Raw genomic sequence first — 26,945 nt, 5'->3', positions numbered from 1 at the left:
TCCCTGAATAAAATCTGATTGGAGGGGGCTTCCCTGGTGGCGCAGTGGTTGAGAGTCCGCCTGCCGGTGCAGGGGACACAGGTTCGTGCCCCGGTTCGGGAAGATCCCACATGCCACGGAGCGGCTAGGCCCGTGAGCCATGGCCACTGAGCCTGCGCGTCCGGAGCCTGTGCTCTGCAACGGGAGAGGCCACAACAGTGAGAGGCCCGCGCACCGCAAAAAAAAAAAAAAAAAAAAATCTGATTGGAGCACTGTGGCATGCACTTGACTACATATTGTCTCTGGCGGTCAGCAGTTGTGATGGGGGTCTTATGGTTTGAAGAGCTGAAAATAGTTACTATCTGGTCCTTTACAGGAGAAGCTGGCAGACCAGGGTGCGGGAGCTTGTCTGTCTCTTCCACAGGTGAGTCTCTGGGGGCTGCATAGGGCCAGGCCGAGGCAGGTGTTGGAATAACAAAGGGTGGATGATTAACCCAAGGACCTGTCTCCAGCAAGGGGTTGAGCATCACCCAGATTTGCAATGAGTGGATGGGTGGAAGGACAGATGGATGGATGGACACATGGATGGATGGTTGAATGAATGAAATATACATGCCTCAAAGGGAAGCTATAGGCATCGTCCCTTGGGGTGGCCCAAAGTCCCTCCATGGAGTCCCAAACCAGAGTCTGACATCCCCTGGGTGGGCGTCCCTCTGACAACACCAGGCTGGCCTTGACATTCTGTGGGCCCAGAATGCTAAAGAGAGGATGTGATTCATTCGACAGGGCCTTTCACCAGGAGAGGAAGGAAACCAGCCCTAAGATCCGGAAACAAGTTTAACTCCTCTCCGCCACACGCGCGCGCGCACACACACACACACACACACACACACACACACAGACAGCATCTCTCAACCTTGCTGGGTAAGGAGTCCATCCCAGCAGCTAGGCTTGGGGAGGGAGTCAGCAGTGTCTGGCTCAGCTTTCTGCCCAGGGAGCACCCCACAGCTCTCTCAAAACACAGTTGGAGAAAAATCGTCATCAGAAGGGGGGCATTCCAGAGCAATCCCTCCGTCCCCCTCCCCCTGACCCCAGCACCCAAAGAGAGAAATAAAGAAACAAGAGACCCGAGCAGGAAATAATGACCTTGCACCACACTGGGAATTTCAGATCCAGCGAATAAGCCTGTCTCTTAGGAGGATATTAGCGTCCTCAATACCTGGGAGATGGCACTTAATTTATGTTTTCAATCCCAGGACGCGTTAAATGAACATGTTCACACTTTGGAATGTTTCATCCAAATAGATGTGAGTTTTTACTTCTCAAGAAGAAGAGAGTTCTTTTCCATGTGAATAGACACTCCAAATGTCACAGAAACATCAGCTCAAAGGTTCTGGGACAGTCTTAACTATCCTGCCATTTCCTTTGGGCCTTGGCCCAAGATTTTATCACAACCCTCCAAAATGCTCTTTGGTGAACAGGGCAGTGTTTATTGCCCTTGGCCTGCTTTTTCTCCTCTGGAGCTCTGCTCTGAAGGGGAGGATCCTAGCAGCTCACAGATATAAGGGAATTAACTCCACACTAAGTTGCCAAAGCTACCTTATCCCCATCACATAGCTAAACCTTCCCTGGGCTGAGCAAATGACACAGCAAAGGCAGCAACAGGTGTAAAATCAATGCATTTCCCCTGCCCCGGAATCCCAGCTGGCTCTGAAAATGGACCTTCAAGGTCCTTCACCTCCAGGTGCCTGAGCATTCACAAGACAGAATTGGTGAGGGTCTCGAGTGCTCTTCATCCTAGCTGTGTGATCCTAGGAAAACTGCTTACCCTCTCTGGGCCTTCGTTTTCTCAAGGGATATTAGCACTGCTCTACCTCCCTGCCAGGGCTCTGAAGATTAAAGCACTCGTGGGAAGCAAATGTGCTGGGGTAAACCTTAAAGCATGTATACCGTTGGTCACTGCCATGCCCCTTCCCCGTCTATAGTTAGAACGACCTTGTTTAAAAAAAAAAAAAAAAAATAGGGAACTATATTCAATATCCTGTGATAAACCATAAATGGAAAAGAATATAAAAAAGAATGTATGTATATGTATAACTGAGTCACTCTGCTGCACGACAGAAATTAACACAACATTGTAAGTCAACTGTACTTCAATTAGAAAAAAAAAAAGATGACCGTTTTCCAAAAACGGAATTCCAAAAAACGGAATCCAATCACGTTACGCCCCCGTTTAAACTCGTCAGAGGCGCTTAGGGTGAAATCCATCCCTTTTCCGGGGCTCCGTGCTGCAGCCCCCCAGTCTCTCTGCCCTCAGCCCCGACAGCTCCCCTTGTTTACCCTGCCCCCGTCACCCTCGCCTCAGCTGCCCTCCCACCGCAAAGCCTTCGCACATGCTGTTCCCTCTGCCGGAATGACCCCCTCCCCCCAACTCCCCACCCTCCCTGACCACCCACACATGTTTAGGTCTCAGCTTTAATGGCCCTTCCTCAGCATAGTGGGTTGAATAGTGTCCTCCTAAAATTCATGTCCATCTGGAATCTTGGAATGCGACTCTATTTGGTCTTTGCAGACATAATGATGTCTCAGTGAAGTCATATTGCATTAGCGTGGGCCCTGATCCAATGACTGGTGTCCTCATAAGAAAAGAAAATGCAGATATACAGACACAAGCCAAGAAACACTAAGGACTGCCGGAAGCCACCAGAAACTGGAAGAAGAAAGAAAGGGTTCCCCTTAGAGCCTCTGAGGGAGTGAGGCCCTGCTGACACCTTGATTTTGGACTTCTAGCCTCCAGACTGTAAGCGAATACAGTTCTGTTGTTCTAAGTAACGCAGATTGTGGTTACTTGTTACACCAGCCTCAGAAAAACCTGAGCCGACCGCTCAGCTAAAGCACCTCCTCCAGACTATCTTCAAAGCCTCCTGCACCTCTTCCCCTCCCTGCCATGTCCGCCTCCCCGCCAGCCCATAAACTCCCAGGGAGAAGGGGTCTCAGCGGCCGGGTTTCCTGCGGCAAGCAGCTCAGAGCCTGGCCCCAGCAGGCATTCAACCGTAGTTGCCAAATGAATGAATCTGACAGATGCACCAAGGGAAGCTCAGAGAGACCAAGGGAAGCTCAGAGAGGTCAAGGGACTCACCCAAGGTCACACTCCAGGAAGAGGCAGACCGCTGGCCTCCACACCGGTGATCCGAGGAGCCGGGATGCCTACGTCCACCCCACAGGGACTCCGGTGCGGCAGGACAGGCCTCTTCTCCCTCCTGACTCCCAGCTACGAGGTCCGCGCCCTCTGGGCTCTGTGCCCGACCCAGGACCTGACCTCCTTGGCAGGGACCCGTCTCAACTCAATGAACCTGTAGATAAAAGCCTCTTCAGTCCTGGGACAGCCGTGGGGCAAGGGATGCCCTGGGCTCGGGTTAATCCCACGCCCACAGGGCAGTTCGGGGCGATGGCCACTCAAGATGGTGGGCCTCGCCCACGGGAATCCATTCTCCCTGTCACCCCGGCTCCTCCCTCACGCCCTCATTGCCTGACTTTTCAGCTATGAAGCATGGGAGGCCACCGAGTCCAAGGACTGGACAATAAATAGCACTGACTCATGAAGGAAAAGTCGTTCCAGGCAGGAGAACATCTCTACCGGGCGCTAGCCTGTCCTTAACACTTATGTAACACTTGCTAATTACACTTTTTTTTTTTTTTTTTTTTTTTGTGGTACGCGGGCCTCTCACGGCTGCGGCCTCTCCCGTTGCGGAACACAGGCTCCGGACGCGCAGGCTCAGCGGCCATGGCTCACGGGCCCAGCTGCTCCGCGGCATGTGGGATCCTCCCGGTCCGGGGCACGAACCCGCGTCCCCTGCATCGGCAGGCGGACTCCCAACCACTGCACCACCTGAGAAGCCCCTAATTACACTTTGTAAGAAAGAAAGCAAGGCCTCTGGCTCAAAACCCTTGGGGGTTGCAGCATTTACAGTCTGGGCGCCGCCTACGCACTTTCTGCATCCGCGGTTTCCGCATCCATGGATTCAACAGACTGCACACCGTGTACTGTGTTTACCACCCGCAGTTGGTTGCATCCGAGGATGAGGAAGCCACGGATACGGAAGGCCGTCTATCCTAGACTGGACTTAAGCACTCGCGGATTTGGGTACCCAGGTGGCTCTTAGGACCTAATCCCCCGCAGATACCGAGGGATGACTGAATTTAGCTGAAATCTGCTGACACGGTTTGATTGCCTTTGTACCTTGAAAGTAAACTTCTGTTTATGGCCAGAGATACTGGCTTTTCCAATTTTTACATAGATTTGTTTGAGTACACCTAGGTGGGGTGGCTTTAAAGTATTAGGTGACTAATAACATAGAAAGTACACAGGCATACCTCATTTTTTGGCCCTTCGAAGATACTACGTTTTTCACAAATTGAAGGTCTGTAGCAACCCTGCGTCGAGCAAGTCTATAGGTGCCATTTTCCAACAGCCTTTGCTCACTTCCGGTCTGTGTCGCATTTTGATAACTCTCGCGATATTTCAAACCCTCCACCAGCAAAATGGTTACGATTAGCTGAAGGCTCAGATGATGATCAGCATTTCTGAGCAATAAAGTATTTTTTAATTAAAGTATGTACATTGTCCTTTTTTAAATTTTATTTTATTTTTATTTTGCGGTATGCGGGCCTCTCACTGTTGTGGCCTCTCTCGTTGCGGAGCACAGGCTCCAGGCGCGAAGGCTCAGCGGCCATGGCTCACGGGCCCAGCCGCTCTGCGGCATGTGGGATCTTCCCGGACCGGGGCGCAAACCCGTGTCCCCTGCATCGACAGGCGGACTCTCAACTACTGCGCCACCAGGGAAGCCCTGTACATTGTCTTTTTAGACATCATGCTATTGCACCCTTAACAGACTACAGTATAGTGTAAACATAACTTTTATGTGCATTGGGAAACCAAAAATTCATGTGGCTCGCTTTTTTATCGTATTGGCTTTCTTGTGGTGGTCTGGAACCGAACTCGCAATATCTCCGAGGTATGCCTGTAGAGACGGGGCAAAAATTATGAAGATGGGGTGGGGATGACAGAGCCTGGGGAACTCAGCACTCATTCATTCATCATTCATTCATTAACTCACTCACTCTAGCGAAGACACAGACACACACATGTCCCTCGGGTATTTTTGTGATAAATTCCACAGCTTTAGCCAGAGTCGAGTGACATGTTATATGGGCGTGCCTCTTGGGCCAGGTGCCCGTAAGAATCACCTGAGGAGATTGCTTTTTTAAAACAGATGCTCGGGCCCCACCCCAGACCTACGGAGTATGAGCCTCCAAATGGTGGTCCCAGCACCTGTATTTTCTTAAAGCTGCCGGGGGTGGGAGGGTATTTCTTCGAAACAGTCAAGTGCCAGGTATTCAGCCGCTGCTTCCTCCCCAGTGACCCAGAAGGTGGGACTACGGTGCCCAGAGAGCATTCTGGAAGAATAAGATCCGGACCTTGAGCGTTTCTCCCCAAAAAAGACACATGCCGGGGTGTGCCCTGGGTCAGTGAGAATCGAGTTCTTTGGCGTTTCCTCAGCATCTAACCCAGGCCAGCACCCCTGTGGCGGCCCTGGGGCTCATCCTGAGAAAGTTCCCAGTCAGGTGGGAGAGTCCAAAATATTTCCAGAAAACGCATCCCATGATGCAGCAGACATTCTAACAGGAACTGAGGCCTCACAAATACAGCTTCTAAGAATCTCCCACAAAAATCAGGTGCCAGCCACACCTATTAGGATGGCTGGTGTTTTTTTTTAAAAAATAACAGAAAATAAAAGGTGTTGGTGGAAAAAAAAAAAGGTGTTGGTGGGATGCGGTTGTACGTTGCTGGTGGGAATGTAAAATGGTGCAGCTGCTGTGGAAAACAGTGTGGTGGTTCCCCAAATAATTAAAAATAGAATTATCATACATCCATCAATCCTAGTTCTGGGTAACTACCTAAAATAATTGAAAGGAGGATCTCAAAGTGATATTTGTACACCCATGTTAATAGCAGCATTCTTCACAATAGCTAAAATGTGGAAGTAACCCAAGTGTCCAGGTACACGACTGAGGAATGGATAAACAAAGTGTGGTGTTTATGTACAATGGAATATTATTCAGCCTTAAAAAGGAAGGAAATTCTGACACAGGCTACAACATGGGTGAAACTTGAGGACATTATGCTCAGTGAAATAAGCCAGTCACAAAAGGACAAATATTGCATGATCCCACTTACATAAGGTATCTAGACTAGTCAAATTCAGAGACAGAAAGTGGAGTAACAGTTATCAGGGGATGCGGGAAGCTGGGAATGGGGAGCTAGTGTTAATGGGTGCAGAGTTTCAGTTTTGCAAAATGAAAAGAATTCTGGAGATGGATGGTGATGACGGTAGCATATTTAATGCCGCTGAACGGTACACCTAAAAATGGTTAAGATGCTAAATTTACATTATGTGTACTTCACCACAATCTTAATATAATTTTTATTTTTAAAATCTGGTGCCAGATTTTGCTGCCTGGATTCAAATCCCAGTTCTACCATGGTGGCCTTGGGCAAGTTATTTTGCCTTTCTGTACCTTAGTTACCACATCTGTAAAATGAGTATTAAAATAACAATCCCTGCCTTATGGGGCCACTGGGAGGATGAAATGAGTTACTCGTTATAAAGTGCAGAGCAGCGTGCCTGGTTCACAGCATGTGTTCAATGTGTTAACAGCTATAAGATGGTGGTGGCTGTTATTACCATCCTCCCTCTGAGCTTTTGGAGGACACCCACATGAAAAATATGTAGGTCCAGGGGAGTGTATTTTTGGCCTCGTGGTTTGGTTAATGCCAGGTGCTACTTATGAGTAAGGAATAAAGACTATGCACTGCAGGTGAGAAAGTGGAGAAATTAAACTCAGTGAGGACAGAGGCCAATTCAGCAATAAAATGTCCCTGCCCAGAGCCCAGAGTCAAGAGCCCTCTGCCCTCAGCTTGCTGGGTGACACAGGTCAAAGACCCTGCCCTCTCTGGGCTTCAGCAACCCCAGCTCTCCCACCCCACCCCGCTGCGAATCTAAGGGTGAGAAACCAGTCCATAGAACAACCTGTGAGCACATCAGACCCCTGGGCCCCACCAGAACCCCAGGGGAGGGAAGGGGGGGGAAGGTGGGTGCCCCCAAGTGACCACAGGGTTAGAGGGACTTGGACACACTCAGGCTTTTCTGTTTCTGACTCACACCCCAGCAGGAAGTTGGGGGTGGATCCTGCCTACCATCCACCCATTCGCCTCACCAAGGCCAATGACCCCATTTGTCAAAGGCCCAGACAGCAGAACAGAGTCCCTGGCCTTGGACCAACATTTTATCCATAATCTCTGGACAGGAAGGGCCCCTGAGGGTTCACATCAACCATCCCCCTGCCTCCATCACCCTTTGGTTTCCCCCTTTTCAAAGAAACACATTCCCAAGGTTGCAAGTCATCCAATAAACACACTCAGATGCATCCGATGCTGATACTGTGGAAACATTATTATTATATTAATAATAATCATAATAACAGCTTCCAAAGACATGCCCAGCTAATAAGAACTTCACAGGCAGCATCTCAATCAGTCCTCATAACAGCACATTCAAATTGGTTCTCCTGTCATTCCCATTGTACAGACAGGGAAACTGAGGCTGGGGACTCAACTTGCCCGGAGTCACACAAGCAGCAAGTGGTGAAGCCAAAGACTTGAGCCCAGGCTTCCTGGACACGAGAGCCTGCCTGGTCTCCTCCATCTACCCCCTCCCCCATTACATGGCCATTTACTGAGCCCCTACTACAGGCCCAACCCTTATCAGTCCTTTGAAGCAGGCCTATCACATCCATTTGGCAGATGAGGAAAACGGAAGTAGAGGCAGGTGATATGACTTGTCCAGAGGCACAGCTGGAACTGGGGTCTGTCTCTTTGTGAAACTGTGGTCATCCACACTGGGCTGTGACTCTGCTGGTCCAGTTACCCCGCCTCCGTCTCCCCCTTCCCCTCCCCACTGGCAGGGTCCCTGGAAGGTTTTGTCCTCCTGGGGCAGCGAGGACCTAGGCAGCATTTCTCCTGCAAAGCCCGGTACACTCAGGCGCAGCCAGAGGCAGGTGGCCCATGGGCTGAGCCAGGGGTGGGCCCCAGCATGCGGGGGATGGGTGGGGAAAGGGCCAAACCCATTCCGCCACTTGCTGGGGTGCTGCTGGGTGCTGGACTATCTTCAAGCCGTGACCGGCCTGGTGGGCTCCCCAAGTCACCTGGCGGGTGGCCAGTGGGTGCTGGAGCTCCACCCAGACAGCTCGGGGGCTGTGTGGCACCCCCAGCCAGCTCACACCTGCTGTGGGGGGCAGCAAGGATGGGTGCCTCCAACAACAGGGGGGCTCAAGAGGGCCGGGAGGGTGTCGGGGGGGAAGGAGCAGGAATTAGGTGGCAGGAATCCTGACATCTTGTCCCTGCGCAGCAGCTCCCAGCTGGCTCTGTGACCTTGAGAGAAACAGGCACTCGAGGCCTTTTGTTCCCTCTCCTAGAAAGGAAGGCTTCCAAAGAAAAGGCACAAAAATCCAGACAGCCTGGTTAGGGCCCGGATCCAATGCCCGCCCCTGGGGATTCTGCCATCCTGCTCCGTAGACGGGGAGTTGCCAAATGTGGACCAATCCTCCAGGGAGGGATGCGCAGGGCTCAGCGTTCCCGGCTGCAGCGGGGCCAAGAGCCCCAGTCGCTGGCTCAGGATGGGGAGAGGAAGGACCGGGTTGTCAGGGGCCTTGGAGACCAGAGATGGGTAGACTCGTTTGGTTCCCAGCCAGCAGCCTCCCGCAGGGCATGCAGTAAGCACGTGGCCAGCCCACGCAGAACGGAGGGGAGCGCGGATGGTGCAGGGAAACCCGCCCCTGCTGCCGAAAAAATAAGCCAAAGCTCCCACCCACCGCCGGTGAATCAGCAGTGTCACTGCGAGAGCCAAGGGAGGCCGTATGAAATGAGTAGGGACTTTGGCTCCCCGTTCTGCCCGTCCTGGCTGTGTTTGCTGAGTCGCCTCCCTCTTGAGGCTCAGTTTTCTCATCTGCAAACAGGGACCAATACTGCTGACCTGGTGGGGTCATCCTCAGGTTGTACCATATGAAATTACAATATGCCACCATTGTTGGGCTACAAAAATGGCACTTTCATACATTCAACCCAATATGTGGATGGGGGCAGCGTACAGCATGCGAGCACTCAACGCTGAAATTTAAATCTCTCCTCTGTTCTAGCAGAAGACTGTGTTTTTCTCATTCATGGGACAAAATGGAAAATATCTCATCACACCCCCCTCCCCCAAATATAACAACGACACGACATGATAAAACAGCTCACTTTGTGGGTGGCCTGTTAAGAGTTTACCAAAAAATGTACGGTCCCAAGTACATCAGGGCAGGAGTGTGTATGTACCACAGTGATAACGCAGCGGAAGGAAGGCTGGCATTGAAATATTTTTATCCAAAAAAAAAAGAAAAGAAAAGAAAAGAAAAAGGCACTGTAAAGGCCCAGCTGTGGCAGATAGTTTTTTTTTTTTAACATCTTTATTAGAATATAACTGCTTTACAATGGTGTGTCAGTTTCTGCTTTATAACAAAGTGAATCAGTTATACAGCAGATAGTTTTTTGAAAGTAACTTGTAAAGCATTTACCATATTCTGAATTTGCAGTCTTTGCAGACTTGTGCACGTATATTCTGCTTTCAGAATAGTTTTGTAAATGGTACACAGACAAAAAGAGAGGGAACTTTTGAATAAAGAAATTGCATTTATAAATGATCTGTATTAGAATATAATAAATCTCCAGTTATAGTAAAAAAAAAAGGCTTTAAGTGATGCATTTCCCCATGCTTTAGATCAAATATAACCAGCACGTTGAACATCTTTTTTAATATTTTTAAGTTTTAAAAAAATGAGTCAAAATGTCGTCGAGCCATACAATGGAGTATTATTCGGCCATAAAAACGAATGGAGTCCTGATACACTTGACAACATTGCTGAACCCTGAAAATGTTATGCTGAGTGAAAGAAGCCAGAATAAAAACTACATACAGTATGATTCCATTTATATGAAATGCCCAAAATAGGCAAATCCGAGAAACAGAAAGTAGATTAATGGTTACCAGGGGCTGGGGGAATTGGAAGGAAGTGGGGAATGACTGCAAATGAATACAAAATTTCTTTTTGTGGTCATAAAAATGTCCTAAAATTGTGAATATACTAAAACCCACTGAACTATATACTTTCTTAATTCTTTTTATTTAAATTTTTTTATTAAGGTGTAACTGACATACAACATTCTATTAGTTTCAAGTGTATATGTTGCAAAATGATCACCACAATAAGTGTAGTTAACATCCATCACCACACATAATTACAAAAAGTTTTTTTCTTGTGATGGAACTTTTAAGATCTACTCTCTTAGCAGCTTTCAAATATGCAATACAATATTATTAACTTAGAGTCACCATGCTGTACATTACATCTCCAGGACTTATTGCATAACTGCAAGTTTGTACCTTTTGATCACCCATTTCAACCCCCAGGCCCACCGCCCACCCCCTTGGCAACCACCAATCTGTTCTTTGTATCTATGTACTAGAGGTCTTGTTTTTGTTTTGGGTTTGTTTGGTTTTTTTTTTTAGATTACACATATAAATGAGATCATCTGGTATTTGTCTTCCTCTATCTGACTTATTTCACTTAGCTTGATCCTCTTGAGGTCCACCCATGTTGTCACAAATGGCAAGATTTCACTCCTTTTTATGGCTGAATAATATGCCATTGTATATATATGCCACACCTTCTTTATCCATTCATTCATCGATGGACGCTTAGGTTGCTTTCATATCTTGGCAATTATGAATAATGCTGCAATGAACACAGGGGTGCAGATGTCTTTTCAAGATAATGTTTTCATTTTCTTTGGATAAATACCCAGAACTGGAATTGCTGGATCATATGGTAGTCCTATTTTTAACTGTAATTTGAATTGTACGCTTTAAATGAATGAATCATATGGTAAGTGAATTGTATTTCAGTAAAGCTGTTACTTTAAAAAGTGAGTCAAGTTCAAGAAAAACGTTAACTGAGGAACAGTCCCAGGTGGTACGTAAATATGAAAAATTTTCAAGGTGATACAGGAATGACTGGACTTTGGGAAACACAGAGTTGATGCATTAAATCCTCAAACCAGAGGCTCTACATGGGTTCACATCCCACCTCCTGAGTGACCATGGGCTAGGGACTTCACCTCTCTGGACCTCAGTTTCCTCATCTGGAAAATGGGAACAAGAAGAGTTCCTGCCTCTCTGAGTCACCATGAGAATGAAGTGAGTTAGCACGTACCTGGCACATCCTAGGGGGTCGACGGAAGGATCAATGGGGGACCAGATCTTTTGGGTGGTTCTGACCATGCATTCATGAGCACAGGGTCCTGAATTCACATCTCTCAGAAATACCTTTTCCTGAGTAGGTGAAGTGAGATAAAGCATGTAAAGCATTTAGCAAGTACTCAATAGACATTAACTTATTATTTTTGTTGTTGTTATCACTGTGATATCTGCCTGAGTGGTAACATTTTGGTTGATTTTTATTTTGTATTTTTATTTTTTGCTTGTGTTCTATAACGATTCTGTCTTGTTTCGGTACTAAGAACTACCCAAAGAATTATATTTAGTACTTAGCATCTTTCTCTAGTATGATCTTAGATTTCAGATAGAAGGGAAACCCAGCTGGGGTCCCGGCCTGTTCCAGCCGCCTACCCCGCCCCCTCACAGTAGACACACGCTGGAACTAAAGATTTCCCAGCATCGGTTGGCCTCTGGAAGCACCGTTAGAGGGAAACCCCCCACCTGTACTCCAAGCCAGCAGAAGATGAAGACTGCAGCCAGAGCCAGAGCCAGCAGCCCACAAGAGCAGTTATCCTCCCAACACCCTGCCTCCACGATTCACCCCCTAAAAATACCGTTTCCGGGTGCAAATTTTGTACCATCCTCCACAACAACAGCCAGATTAATCATGCCCAAATTTGGGAGAGATGTTTGGGATGTACCATGTCGTGGGTAAAACATTCACTCTGGAGGATCCCGGGGGTACCCCCAGGATGCGGCGACCATCCTTCAGAGCAGCTGAAGTGGATAAACAGCCAGGAGGACTGCCGATGGGGGCAGGGGCATGGCACTGAAATGGACAAGGAAAAGCTGGTTTTCTTTTTTTTTTTTGGCTGTGCCATGCGGCATGCGGGATCTTAGTCCCCCAACCAGGGATTGAACCCACGTCCCCTGCATTGGAAGCGCAGAATCTTAACCACTGGACCGTCAGGGAAGTCCCAAACCTGTATTTCAAGGTCAGCCCCAGAAGAACACTCACGGGGCAGGCGCTCCAAATTACAGACGTTGGGTTGGTGAGGGAGCTGCCTCTTGTCCAACAGCTGCGTGTAATGCCAGCAAACCTAATAATAATAACCACTGTGGTTGCCTTTTATTGATCACTGACTGTGTGCTGAGTGTTTCATCACACGCTCAAAGGTGTGAAGCCATGGTTAAACATACTCCCAAGCAGTGTGGAATCAGACAGCAGGACAACGGTGTTAATAACAGCAACGACAATTCATGACTAGGAAATAATGCATAGCGAGCACTTAGCATAGTGTCTGGCTCAGTCCATGTGGTTTTAGATGTACAAATGATGATGACGAGGAGGTGCTGACTATGGGTCCAGTTGTGCTAGGACCTTTACATAACATAGTACAACAACCCTGTAAGGTGAGACCTACTATTAGCCCCATGTTACAGAGAAGAAGACTGAGGGCAGATGAGGTTGTTTAACTCGCCCGTGGTCACTGAGCTGGTAAAGCACACCATCGCTTGCCCCCATGGATGTCGCCAACCCCAAATTCACTTCTGAAAGCCAGGCTCCATTAACTGTCCTGCCCGATGGCTCCCCAAACCCCTTCCCTCTCTCTGAGGGTCCCCACTGGTGCCAGGTGACTTCCTAGTTTCAGACCTGCTTAGAGGTGGCCAGCCCACCCTGTCCCTCTTCCCAGCTGTGGCTGAGCCCATCCTTCTGAAACCACTGTGGGTGCCAAGGGAGAAAGAAGAAGGGTTCTCGGTGAGCTCATTTACAGGGGCCACCTCCAGCTGCTGGGACCAGCCAGCGGCTTTAATTTGGACAAACGCCCAGGACTCAGTGGGGACAGGAAGCATCCCTGAGCGATAAAGATCAGGACCGGCTTGTGAGCGAGCCAGGAGTGCTCTGTGTCAGCCAAACCAGCTGGCCCAACCCCCGTTCTCAGCAGCCCCCACTGCTGGCCCTGGCCCTGCCAGGAGGTGGTCAGAGTGTCCCCCCAGCCTAATGTCCAAACCCGCCAGTTGTAGATTACAGCATTGCTAGAAAGGGGCGCAGCGCTCAAAACAAGGAAAAATATGCATAGTGTAAAACGGTAGCTCGTAAACATGAAGCCTTTGCTGTATCCCAGGCCTCTCTAAGCACTTCATAGACATCGACTCATTTAATCCTCACAGCCACCTTACTTCATGGAGGAGAAACTGAGGCTCAGAGAGGGAAAGTGACCTGCCCAAGGTCACACAGCTAGGAGATTCCAGAGCCAGGATTTGGATTCAAGCCACCTGAGAATAAAGCCCACACTCTAAACCGCAGAATGCAGTGCTGACATCTCTCCATCACATGGACTGTGCACAAGTCTAAAGCTCACACTGCAAAACATGAGCCCTGGTTATCTTTCGATTGTGCGATTGTATGAGTTTTACCTCCTCCTTTTTGTTTATCTGTATTTGTAAATGTTTGACAATGAACATGTACTGTAGCATGATGTAAACATATTGTACTAAGGATAAAAAGAGAATAAAAATTATTAATTTGGAAAATGAACTGAGAATCATCCGTTAGAGCACTGAACAGTTATCTCCTGCCACCACCTTCAGGCAGAAGGGCTGGCCAGGTGTAAATAGTAAAGGTTATAGAAACCCCATGGTACTGCAGAAGGATGCATGTGCACAGTGGGGGCTTTACTTAACATCATCACCCGCCCCAGTAGACCAGCATGAACATCAACTGGCCATTCACCCCAACATTCACCTACGTGACCTCGCTGGGAGCTCCCAGCCAGGCTGAAAGATGGGCATCAGCACCCACGCTCCATGGCACAGACACCCATGCAGAGAGAAGAAGCCATGCCTAGGGCTGGCCACAAAACAGAGGCAGCAGGTGACCCCAGGGCTGCATGGCTCTCAACCGAGCAGTGTCATCATGGTGGGCCGCTGCCGAGGTCCACAGAAGAGCCACCTTCCCGGGGGTGACCCGGGCCTTGGCACAGGAACTGGGTGACACCCAGAAAGCCCCTGCGGTCGCCCAGCCGAGCCCACTAAAGCCAGGGCAGATGGCTCACACTTGCTCTGCTGGGTCAGTCAGCATTCTGGGCATTCCAAAAATTCCTCCAGAGCTTTTTGCTGCCCCCCTCCACCCCATCCCCCCCTTTAATGAAGGCAAAGGAGGAGGGCAGAGGGGCTGTGATGAAGGCATCTGGATAAAGGCGACACTTGGACATCTTATCATCTCCTCCCTGCAGTTAAATCCGACAGTAACCAGGCACATCTCACCTCTCCAAGAAGGAGGTGGAATGCTGGTTGCTAAAGCTTCCCGTCTCATCCAAGTCTGAGCGTGTCAAGGGAAAGGGTTTTGCTTCGAGGCTGCCAGGAGGCGGGGCCAGGAGAACAGGGTCCCCACCCCGGTGCCCCTATGGGCCCCACACCCGCCATCACAGCCCTGGGCACGCTGCCTTGTAACTCCTCATCTGTCCCCTCTGGGAGGGCAGGAGCTGTATCCCAGGCACCTCTGAGACCCAGGGCCCAGCCCAGGCCCTGGTACACAGTAGGTGCTTAATTAATAACAAAGATGAAAATGACCAACTATCCCAAAAGAGGACAGGGATACACTGCGCGGGAAGTTCTGAGGGGAGGGATGGTATTTTCAACATGGTCATGGGGAGGTGGGAGGACCCACTGAGTTGAGTTATTATCATAGGGGTTGGCAGTTTTCCAGGTGGCAGACCTGAGTTCAGATCCAGCCTCTGCCACTTCTTGCCTCAAGCTAAGAGAACTTGAGGAAGGCTTCAGGTCTCTGAGGCTTGGTTTTCTCATCTGTAAAACGGGTTAGTAATACCACCTGTCCACGTCATTCTGAGGACTGACAGAAGACGTAGATGTACTACCTCCCTAACAAGGCAGTTGGCACACAGTAGGTCTTCAACAAAGGGTGGGATTTTGTTGTTGTTTTTTTTGGTTTTTTCCTGGGCCCTACCTTTCAAAGGTCTGGTTTTGAGTCTTCCCAGAAGGCACAGCAGGAATAAAAGGCTCTGGGATCTACTCATCCAGTTGTCCTCCCCCTGTGAAAAAGGCCCAGAGCGGGAAGGGGCTTACCCAAGGACACACAGCAGAGAAGTGGGTACTCAGGGGTCCTGACTAGTGGCCCATAACTCATTCTAATATACTCTGCATTCTCTCCCATGGCCTCGGACCCCTTCTCATGCCAAGCAAGTCCCTGGCAGGCAGGTAATCCATTCTAGAAACAAAGACATGAGATTTCCAGGGCTGGGGCCTAAAATGAAAGGGAGAGACAAACTTGGGTAGCTTCCCAGGCCAAAGGGCCCTGGGAGTTCCCCAACGAGTCACTCCCTAGCCCAGCCCAGGCACTGGGCAGGGCTTGGCAGGCACTGTGCCCACTAAGGCCCAGGATCCATGTCTGGGCAGGCGGGGTGGCGGGAGTCCACGGAGTGACCTCGGTGTACCCAATGTGCCTGCTGGCCTCCCTCTGCCGGTGGGCTCCGCACACTGGGCTTCCTTCCCACAGCGGTGCCTCACCACGCCTCAGGTAAACAGGATGGCACCCAGAAAGGGCTTTCTTCACTGAGGAAGCAAAACAAAAAGAAACGTCAACACAGAGCCATAGCCCTGACCTGGAGCCTTTGAAAGTGCAGCTGTATCTCCACCAAGGAGATTCACACACAAAAGGGCTGCCACTAGCTGGTAGCTCTGGGAGAGGAGGTTCACCACACCGGGACTCAGTTTCCTCATCTGTAAATGGGAACAACACTAGCACTGAGAAAATATTGGATATAATAATGCACAAGGAACTAGAGTATAAGAAGCAGTCCATCAATGCTAATTATTATTTTGAATTACTGCTACTATGACTACTTCTGCTACTACAAACAAGGAAGATTTATATAGTGATTCATAAAGTCATTCCTTGGCATAACTTAAAGACAGTTTTTAAGAATACTAAACTGATCTTTTTATGGGGCAGGGCTCCCATTTTTAAAGTGCCTACTATGTGCACGGTTACCTCACCTAACCCCACAACCACCCCACAGGGAAAATCCTAGTGTCTTCTTTCTGCAGATGAGGACTGAGGCTCAGAGAGGCAAAGTCACTTGCCCAGAGCCACACAGCAATGACACAGTACAGATGAGATGGAATACTAGGATTATCTAGCTTGGCCTGCTTTACCGCCAGGGAGGCAGCAAAGGAGGGATTCAAGGCACAGGGGCTGAGTCAGGCTGCAAGGATCAGCATTCCCCCTTCCTAGTAGAGGCCTTGGGCATGGGGCTCCCTCTCTGAGCCTCAGTTTTCTCATCTGTAAAATGGGGACATAAGAATCAAATAGGGTTTCCCTGGTGGCGCAGTGGTTGAGAGTCTGCCTGCCAATGCAGGGGACACGGGTTCATGCCCTGGTCTGGGAAGATCCCACATGCCGTGGAGCGGCTGGGCCCATGAACCATGGCCACCCGCAACGGGAGAGGCCACAACAGTGAGAGGCCCGCGTACCGCAAAAAAAAAAAAAGAATCAAATAAAACAGTGATGAGCACAGTGCCTGGGACAGAATGAAAACTCCCTACTTATTTTTATTTTACTCTAAATAACATTTACTGTTCTCAAAAGCCAGGTCTCAGCAGATGGAGGAACAGCAGACTCAGTCATCTCCCCAAACTTCTGAAGGCACAGGAGCCAAGGCAGAGACCATCAGGTACACACAGGTCAAAGGCTGTCCTCTCTCACCTCCAGTGACACCTTGGCCCATCTGAGACTCACTTCACCGATGGGGAAATGCTCAGAGAGGTGAAGCGACCTACACAGGGTCACATAGGTATCCCATGCTGGCGCCACCCGACTTTTCTCCAAAAATCCAGCCCTGACATCAAGCAGATCCCATTTTCCCCATGGCCAGCACGGGATTTGCCAAGTGATAGATACAGGATAAATTTTCATTGAATGAAGGAGTAAGTGTGACTTCTAACCCTGTACCTATCTCAGGTGACCTCCAGCCGATACTCATAACCATGGGCTCCCTGAAACTTGCTGATTGTTTCCACAACAGGGCGGTGTGAATATTCCTTAAACTAAGAGCATCCAAGACCCCTCCCTGGCCGGAAGGGGGCTGAGTGGATAGTCAAGGCTCGCCTTGGGGACAGAAAGTCATGTAAACAGTGATCCATTAACTGACAGCCCTCCAGCTACAGCAGAAGGGGAAAAACACTTGCTGGGAAGCAGGGGTCCTAAGTCACTCCTTTCCCCAGGGCCTGGTGCTCCAAGGACCAGAAGCAACCTCACCAGACCTTCATACATAATAATGATACTAGTAATAATGACAATAGTATTATTGTAAAATTGACACATGTAGGGACTTCCCTGGTGGCGCAGTGGTTAAGAATTAGCTTGCCAATGCAGGGGACACGGGTTCGAGCCCTGGTCCCAGAAGATCCCACATGCCTCAGAGCAACTAAGCCTGTGCGCCACAACTACTGAGCCTGCGCTCTAGAGCCCATGAGCCACAACTCCTGAGCCCGCATGCCACAATTACTGAAGCCTGCATGCCTAGAGCCCGTGCTTTGCAACAAGAGAAGCCACTGCAATGAGAAGCCCGCACGCCGCAACAAAGAGTAGCTTCCACTTGCCGCAACTAGAGAAAGCCCGTGCGCAGCAACGAAGACCCACGCAGCCAAAAATAAATAAATAAATAAATTTTAAAAAATGACACATGTACATTCATTATAGGGCACTATGTATTAACTCATTTAATGCTCATCCACCTCAGGAGGCAGGCACCATTGTTACTCCCATTTTACAGAGGAGGAAACTGAGGCACAGAGAGACTAACTGTCTTGCCTAAGGTCACACAGCTGGAAAGTAGTGGAGGTGAGGTCTGAACACAGGCAGTCTGGATCCAGATTCTCTGCATTATTCCCAAGGGTTGTTGGGAATATCTAATTCTATAACCAATTCTGCAGAACCGATATCCAGTTTTGCAGAATTCCTCACTCCACCCTAATCAGGAACCCCCACCCCCACCCCAGCTCCGCAGTCACAGGACCATTTATTTGTCATCTACTTCATGCCAAGTGTTTCACAGTCCTTCTTGCTAATAGTCATAAGCACCCTGTGTCCATTTTACAAACAGGAAAACTGAGGTTCCGAGAGGTGATGAGACTGGTTGAGGGTCACGAGGACCATAAGGAGCAGAGCTGGGATTTGAAGCCAGATTGATCACCTCCACAGCCTCCCCTTGGCCTCACTGTGATCTCCCAGTCCACTGGCTACAGGTACCAGAGCTTGAGGAACAAAGTTCAGAGCAAAAACCATCATCAAGACGATTATCCCTCACCTTCGCACCTCATGTCACAGAAAGCACCTCCTTATCCAATACTGTTTCAAGCTTCAAAGCAGCTCTGCCAGAGAAGACGCATTATTCCCATTTTCCAGATGAGGAAACTGAGGCTCAGAGAGGTGAACTGCCTGTTCTGGGAGTCCTCACAAACCGGGTCTCCTTACCCAGACCCCTGCTCTGATGTGTCCCCCACAAATCATGAGCCACGATGCTCACCGCCACCTCTGGGCAGACCCTCCACCTTGGCAAGGACCTTCCTGACCCATGTGGCAGGCTGTATTCCTGCTCAGAAGATATATACTAGCTCCCTCTCAGCCTCCATGAGAGGATCATACTTCCATCTCATTGATATTCAGTTTGGCCATGTGACTTGCTTTGGCCAAGAGAATGAGGGCAGAATGACACCTTCCCAGTTCCAAGGGGAGGCTTTCAGAGGCTCTGCAGGTTCCCAGTGAGCTCCTGAGCATCTGTTGTCCACCACAGAAGAGTACGTCCTGGCTGGCTGCTGCCTGTCAGCCTGGGTACCAAGATGAAGATACACAGGGCAGACGGGAGCCCAATCCAAAGCCTGGAATCCAGCCTCCCTGCCAAGCCCAGCCAAGGTCAGCCAAGCCATCTGATGACCCCCAAGTATGAAACAAATGTTTGCTGTTAAAAGTCACTGCAGGGACTTCCCTGGTGGTACAGTGGTTAAGAATCAGCCTGCCAGGGCCTCCCTGGTGGCGCAGTGGTTAAGAGTCCGCCTGCCGATGCAGGGGATACGGGTTCGTGCCCCGGTCTGGGAGGATCCCATATGCCGCGGAGCGGCTGGGCCCGTGAGCCATGGCCGATGGGCCTGCGCATCCGGAGCCTGTGCTCCGCAACGGGAGAGGCCACAACAGTGAGAGGCCCGCATACCGCAAAAAAGAAAAAAAAAAAAAAAAAAGAATCAGCCTGCCAATGCAGGGGACATGGGTTCGAGCCCTGGTCTGGGAAGATCCCACATGCCGCGGAGCAACTAAGCCCGTGCACCACAACTACTGAGCCTGCGCTTTAGAGCCTGCGAGCCACAACTACTGAGCCCGTGTGCCACAGCTACTGAAGCCCACATGCCTAGAGCCTGTGCTCCGCAACAAGAGAAGCCACCACAATGAGAAGCCCGTGCCCCACGATGAAGAGTAGCCCCCACTCACCGCAACTAGAGAAAGCCCCTGCACAGCAACAAAGACCCAACGCAGACAAAAAAAAATTCACTGTGATTTGGGAGATGTTTGTTACACAGTATTATCATGGAGAAACCTGACTGACACAAGGGACTATGTGTTTCCAGCCCTGGAAGGAGTAGGAAAGGTACAGCCACTCTGGAGGGAAACTGAGCAGGTGAGATCAACATTCTAAACACCCTTTATCCTAACTGTTCCCCATCTTGGAATGTGTCCTCCCATCGACTACAAGTATGCAAAGACACATGAGCAGGATGTCACCGTGACACTGTGTGTTATAGCAAGAAAACAAACCACTCAATGCCCACCAGCAGGGCACGTGCTCAATAACTAATAGCACCTTCATGCATTGAAGTATTGTTCAGTTTTTTAAAAGAGTGCAGTAAGTCAACACAGTCTAAAATGGGTCCACATCTATTTTTAATTTCTGCGTGAAATTCTGTCTTAGGATTGTTGTTGTTCAAAGTGTATGTCCACATATACTGATTCATTTCTTTATTCCACAACTGTTTACTAAGGAAACAGCAGTGAAGACAAATAGGGTTTCTGCCTTCTTGGAGCGTCATCTAGAGGGGGAGGAAGCAATACCACCTCCACTACAACCACCACAAGGAACAAGAATAATAATAACAAGCAACACATACCGAGCACTGACCATGTGCCAGTCCCTTTTCATTTCCTCCTCACAGCAACCCTCAGAGGTAAGACCCGTTATTATCTCCATTTACCGATGAGGAAACTGCAGCTCAGAGAGGTTAAGTCACCTGCCCAAGGTCACACAGCCAATAAGTGGCAGAACCAAGATGCAATTCTTTCCATCTGGTTCCAGAGTGGACAAAAAAAAAAAAAACCCAAAACAACTTAAGATAGCAGAGTGTGATAAGGGCTTGGAAAGAAGTAAACAGAGCATATGTATGTGAAAAGTTTCTGGAGGGTCGAGGGAAACTGCTGACTGCATTATCTCTGAGGAATGGGATTGGGGGTCTTGGGTGGGATTTTACTTTTCACTTAACATAAAATCATTTTGCCATCTTTGAAGTGTTTGGTATGTTACATGTTATTTTACAATAATATATATATTATATGTTATTATTATACTGTGTGTGTGAGTGTGTGTGTGTGTGTATGTGTATCTCTTCTGACTCAGTGATGTAAATATCCAAAGATCAGCCTTTGGGGATGTATTTTATATTCTCAGTGGAGACAAGGCTGTACAACATTTCAAAGTTCACTCAACTGAGCAATTAGCAAATGTGGCAGTGATAACTACTTCCCAGAAGTCAATCCATGATCATTTCCGTATTTGTCTCACTTTGCCTTCCCCCTCCCTTCCTCCCACCCAATTGACCAGATTTCTGTGGAGTGAATTCCTAAGGGCAGAGGCTCTTTTGAATTGCCCATAGAAGATGCTCAATAAAATATCCATCACATTGAAGGAAAAAAAATTTGTGTGCATGTGTGTGTATCTCTCAATTCAAAGTTTGTTAGCTTCTTTGTAAATGACAGGAGTTTCGGTAGTGGTCTTGGGCAGAAGGACCCCTCAAAGCCTCAGTTTTATAAACTGCAGAATCAAGGGTCCCCAAAGCAGGCATCGCCTGTGTTTGTTGTGAAGAATAAAAAAAGAACAAAAGAGCTTCGCCCAGGATCCAGCACATGTAAAGGGTTCAGTGAAAAGCAGTTGTTCTGATGTGTTACGTGCTTTCTCTACATTCTCTCCAATCCTCCCATTTTACAGAGGAAGAAATTGAGGTCTCAGGAGGGGAATGGCTTGTCTGGGGTCACACTCCTATAATCTGGATGGGTGAGTGGGGGAAGAAATGTGAAACTCCTGGACAGAGATTCCCCCTGCCCTCCTCTCAATCCCAAACCTGCCAAAGCCTTCCTGTTTGGGTATTTAGGGAGTGGCAGGGGGTGTAAAGAGAATTTTTGTTGCCAATGGTCTAACTTTTATTTCTTCAACACACCCTGTATTCTGGGTATACCAATGAGCATGCAGTTCTCCTAATGGCCCTGCCTTTGCCTGTCCTGCTCCTGCTGCCTGCAATGTCCTCATCCTTGCCCTCTCCTCCTTTAAGACTCAGCTCAAGTGTGTGTGTGTGTATATATATATAATGACACGCTGTGATGACATCTATTATAATAATCATACCCACTACTTAGTGGGCACAGACCAGTGTAGACATTACGCCTGGTAATGTCCACGCACTGCTTCTCTTAACTTGTATAACAACCCTTTGAGAGAGGGGAGTATCCTATCATGAGCCCATTTTACAGATGAGGACACTGAGTCTCAAACCAAATACCATGGCCTCAGACCACAGCCAGGAAGGGGCAGCGCCAGGGTTTGCCTCCAAGTCTCCCTGGCCGACTCCCTCCTTTCTACCCCTGCCTCCTCCTGGAAGCCTCCCTGGGTTTACCCCTGCTGCACCATGACCCAATCTCACCAACATTTGTGGCTTCTCTATTCAACTTCCCTAACTCCAAACATCCGCAATTTGCAAGCTGGAAGCAAGTTCAAATCCCTGTTCTGCCACTGGCAGCTGACAAAGACCTCACCACCACAACACTGAGTCCTGAATCTGTAAAATGGGAATGACGAGCCCCACCCCCTCACACAGGACGGTGGTGAGGGTTCCAAGGTAAAGTCCCCTCAGATGTTTATGACCCTCTCAGGGCAGGTGACAACAGATGCTCAGGAAGGTTTGCTGACTTGAATGAAATACTGACACTTAAAATATGCAAGCCACCTCCACTGGGGGTTTCCTTCTCCAGATTGACTGCCATGCCTCCAGGAAGGGGTCTTCAACTGTGTGGCTGTTGAAACACAACACTGACCACTGTCGCTATGCAAGTTCAGTTCCGTCATCACCTCTCACCTGGATTTTTCGAGCAGTCTCCAGCCTCCTGGCACACCATCTCCCATCCAGCCTCCGCAAGAGATGGGCAAGCTTCCCAAAACACACATCTGACTCCATCCCTCTCCCCCAGAGAAACTCCCACAGTGCCCCAGTGCCCCGGTATAAAGTCCAAGCCCCTGGGAATGGTTGCCCTGGCCCCTGCCAGGATCTCCAGCCAACACGCTATGCTCCCTCCTCCGTCCAGGCGCCAAGGCCTTTCTGTTCCCTCTTTCCAGCACATAACGCCATCCTCTACCCACGGGCACACTCTTCAAGAAACAAACCCCCTGCCCACCATCCCCCACTCCAGGTCAGAAGCCATCAGCCCCTCTTCCCATTACCACAGCTCTCTCCTTCTGGACAGCTGCCTCTTTTCACAAAGAATTTACCCCTTAAGGGTGTGCCTCCTCTTTGACATGGTGTCTTGAAATATTTGTTGAATGAATTAATTAATGAATGCACATTTAAAACATTCTTCTGGGGCTCTTTTTCTGAGATGGTCAGAGATGTATTCTGGTGATGCTGAGAGGGGAGAAAGGCTCATGGCCAGATAGTGGGCTGTTCCATTCTCCTGCCAAGGTCAGCCCTGAATAAAAGCCAGGCCCCAGGATCTCCACGGCGGGGGGGCACCTCCAGACTCAGAATCTGGGGTGAGGGTTATACCCCCAACATCAAGAATCAGTACAGGGCCTCCCTGGTGGCGCAAGTGGTTGAGAGTCCGCCTGCCGATGCAGGGGATACGGGTTCGTGCCCCGGTCTGGGAGGATCCCATATGCCGCGGAGCGGCTGGGCCCGTGAGCCATGGCCGCTGAGCCTGCGCGTCCGGAGCCTGCGCGTCCGGAGCCTGTGCTCCGCAACGGGGGAGGCCACAACAGTGAGAGGCCCGCATACCGCAAAAAAAAAAAAAAAAAAAAAAAAAAATCAGTACAGCTGCCTCACTGGACTGCAGGGCAAGCTGATGGCTCACAGCTAGATCGCAAGCCAGGAGGACAGATCCTATATTGCCCTGGGTCCACCATTTCTAGTGTCTGCCCCATAGTAGGTGCTCAATGCACACACTGGTTGACCGAATGAGCTTCTCACATGTCCAGACACTGTACTGAATGAAACCCTGTACTTCTCTAGGATAATTGCACCCTTGTCAAGCATGCAAATCCTTTAGAAAGGATTCCCCATAAAACCACCAGGACCGTGGCTAGTGGATGCACAACTCCCTCTGGAACTGTCCCAAGGATGAGACACCGGTGTCTGGGGGTGAATGCATGTTTGTCCAGGAGCTTCGATGGATTAGCAAAGGGAAAGCTGGGCCAAGGGAGAAGTCTTGTCCAAATGCCCTGGTTACTGATTAGCCAAACCCTAGAGCTTCTCTCTGCAAGGGGGATCAGAGAGGCAATTAAACCCCTTTGGAAGAAAGACTAAGTTAAATATCTGCCTAATCCTGCAATTAAAAAAGACAGCGAGTTGGGTTTCTGGAGCCTTCCTTCAGATACCCGAGGGGAAGTGGCGGGGGATGAGACAAGGGAGAGACCACAGAATGAGGGCCCACTAATATTTACAGAGCCTGTACCTGTTTCATACCTTTTATACCTATTAATCCTGCCAGTCACCCAGACGAGGGAGGACTGTGACCCCCACCCCCACTCCATTTTGCCCGAAAGGGAGACCTGGGCTCAGAGAGGTTAAGTGTTTTGTCCAAGGTCACAAAGAAGCTGCAAAGAAAAAGCACTTTCTTTGTGCAACAGGTATAGCCCTTTCCTTTCCAAAAGGTAATGGCAGCTCCTGTCTGGAGAAAGTTCAGTCCCGCGGGCAGGAAGCCTTGGCCACCTAGGCGGCGCGCGGAGGTCACACGGCAGCCCCACTACCGACCGGCTACCGACCAGCGGAGAAGCAGGGCTCCAGGGCGCGGCGCCGCGGCTCCGTGCCGAGTGTGTGCTAGGAGGGTGTGGAAAGGTCGGGCCCGGCTCGGGGGTCAACGGGCCGCTTCCCCTCCCCTGGGTCCCGCCTGTAGCCCTAGGCAGCGCCGCCAGCGGGGTGGGGGCCACCCGAGCCTACTGGGAGCAGGGGGATTGAGCCTTAATCCCATCAGGGCGCCTCTGCCCTGAGAAGGCGCGCGGAGGGGTGCGCAGGCCCTGCGGGGAGGGCGCGTCCGGAGCCCCGGAGCCCGTGGGGCCCCGCGCGCTGTTCTCTCCACCGCCCCAGGTGCCCGCAGGATCCCTTAGCCCCGGGCTCCGCCTCGATCAGCACCCCCGCTTCCCAGTGTCCACCTCCTGGGCCTCCAACCTGCACGGATGTCCGGATCCTAGCAGTTCCAGGCTGGGTACGGATCTCCAGCGATACCCCAGCTCCCGGCCACCAGATCTCCTCTCGGAATCACTCCCAAGGCTCGGACCAGTGGGGGTCAGAGGAGAGGGATCAACTAGCTCCCAGTTTCCAATCACCATCCACAGTCACCCCCAGGCTGGGGATCGAATGGGACCCCAGGCCACCAGCGCCCGATCCACTCCTGGGATCGACTTCCAAGTCTTCAACCGGGTGGCGTGGGATCCATTGGCTGCCCAGTGAGGGATCTTCCCGCGGGATCCACTCCCAAGTCTCGAGAGACAGACCTCCCAGCTCCCAAATCGAGATGCCCCCTCCCTGCAGACTCAAAGCCCCGGGAGATCCACCGGGTCCCCACCTCTTCCCCGGCCAACTTTGCCAACTTTTCTCCCGGGGCCTCAGCCGAGCAGAAACTTGGCGGCCATCGCCGGCCGCCGCCTCCCCGGCCCCCTCGCAGGCCGGGGACAGGGGGCGGATGGCCTGCCCCCATCTACCGCGGCCGCCACTCAACCTACCCTAGAGCCGCCGCCGCCGGCCCGCCGCGCCTCCACCTGCCCGCAGCCTGTGGCACCTGCCCGCGCCGCCCGCGGCCCAGCGCAGCCTAGCCTGCTGGGGGCGGGGCCTCGGGCGTGGAAGCGCCCCCGTCGCCGTGGGAACCGTGGCCGAGGGCGCCTGCGCGGAGGGCCCCGGGGCGGAGCGCTGCCGGCGGACCCGTGCTCTCGGCCGGCGCCGGGGCCGGGGGACGGTGAGACAGGTCAGAGGTCGCGAGTTTGCCCCGACACTCCTCCCGGAAGCGGTCCCGGCCCTCGAGCCCTCACCCCGCCGCGCCGGACTCAGAACGTTGTTCATGATCCCCGCCCGCATTCCCGGGGTCAGCCCGCGGCGCTGGCTGGGATCCCCCGCAATGGACACCGACCGGCTGCCGGGTCTGCGCCCCCAAGAGCCTAATGCAGCCCGGGAACTCAGGAGGCGCACGGTAGAGCCTCGCCCATGGAATCTCTTGGGCTGCGGGCGCCGGCTTGGGGGGCGGTCTGCGCGAGGCGCTCGCGTCGCCTCGCGGCAATCAGGGGAATTGCACCCGGGACCGCACGACCCGGGGCCTGGCAGGAGGTTGTTCACTCCCGCTGGGGCGCCTACTGTATGCCACGCCTGCTGCCATTGTGTTGAGGTGGGGGTCGAGGTGTGAGGCATATAGAGACTTTTTGGACAAGTTGAGAGAATCGAAGGAAGTTGCTCCTGAATGGGAAAATGCCTGTTTTGCTATCCTTTACTCATTTCATTCCATAGGTCTTTATTAAGCACCTGCAGTATGCTGGATGTCAGGGACCCAGTGGTGAAGCATCTGGCAATATACAGGCTCTCTGGGAGCTTACAGACATTGTAAACAATATTTGCACTAATAAATTGAATTGTATGTGACTCGTGCTTCCTTCCTTAGGAAGGAAATGTACGGAGAGTTAACTGAAGGACCTAAAATCATACATGAATTTATTGTACGTCAGTTAGACCTCAATAAAGTCAAAGAGAGGAAAAAGAACATCACGCTGTGTGGCTTCAGAATTGGCAGGGATCTCTCTTACCTGTCTTTCTCTCAATTTGTGTGTGTGTGTGTGTAAGAAGGCACCCCTGTTACAGGAGATACACACATCATATCTCTTGTTTCTTTTAATCTGCACTTTTGGAGTAAGTATCAGCATTTTATCAAGCAGCAGCCTGAGACTTGCCCACAGTGATGGAACCCAGAAGTGGTGAGGCAGTGGCCCATGACGCCCATGGCTGCGTTGGTTCTTCGTTGCTGCGCGTGGGCTTCTCATTGTGGTGGCTTCTCTTGTTGCAGAGCACGGG

At 50.6% G+C, this 26,945-nt stretch overlaps 1 protein-coding gene across 2 annotated transcripts in view; it reads right to left on the bottom strand.

Annotated features, from left to right (window-relative positions):
• Positions 1 to 25,703, bottom strand: part of KIAA1671 (KIAA1671 ortholog) — a 187,831-nt gene extending 162,128 nt beyond the window's left edge. The window contains exon 1 of one of the 2 annotated variants that reach the window (XM_060118093.1): positions 25,616 to 25,703. The gene's annotated coding sequence lies outside the window, so the exon portion shown is untranslated. Of the gene's footprint in view, positions 1 to 25,061; positions 25,144 to 25,615 lie in introns of those variants that run through there. The other variant, XM_060118094.1, reaches the window with a different exon arrangement.
• Positions 25,704 to 26,945: the final 1,242 nt, after the last annotated feature.

This window comes from Mesoplodon densirostris, chromosome 15 (genome assembly GCF_025265405.1).
Source record: "Mesoplodon densirostris isolate mMesDen1 chromosome 15, mMesDen1 primary haplotype, whole genome shotgun sequence".
Taxonomy (NCBI): Eukaryota; Metazoa; Chordata; class Mammalia; order Artiodactyla; family Ziphiidae; genus Mesoplodon; species Mesoplodon densirostris.
Note: the sequence above shows the minus strand (reverse complement) of the source record. Positions and strands in the feature narration are given on the sequence as shown.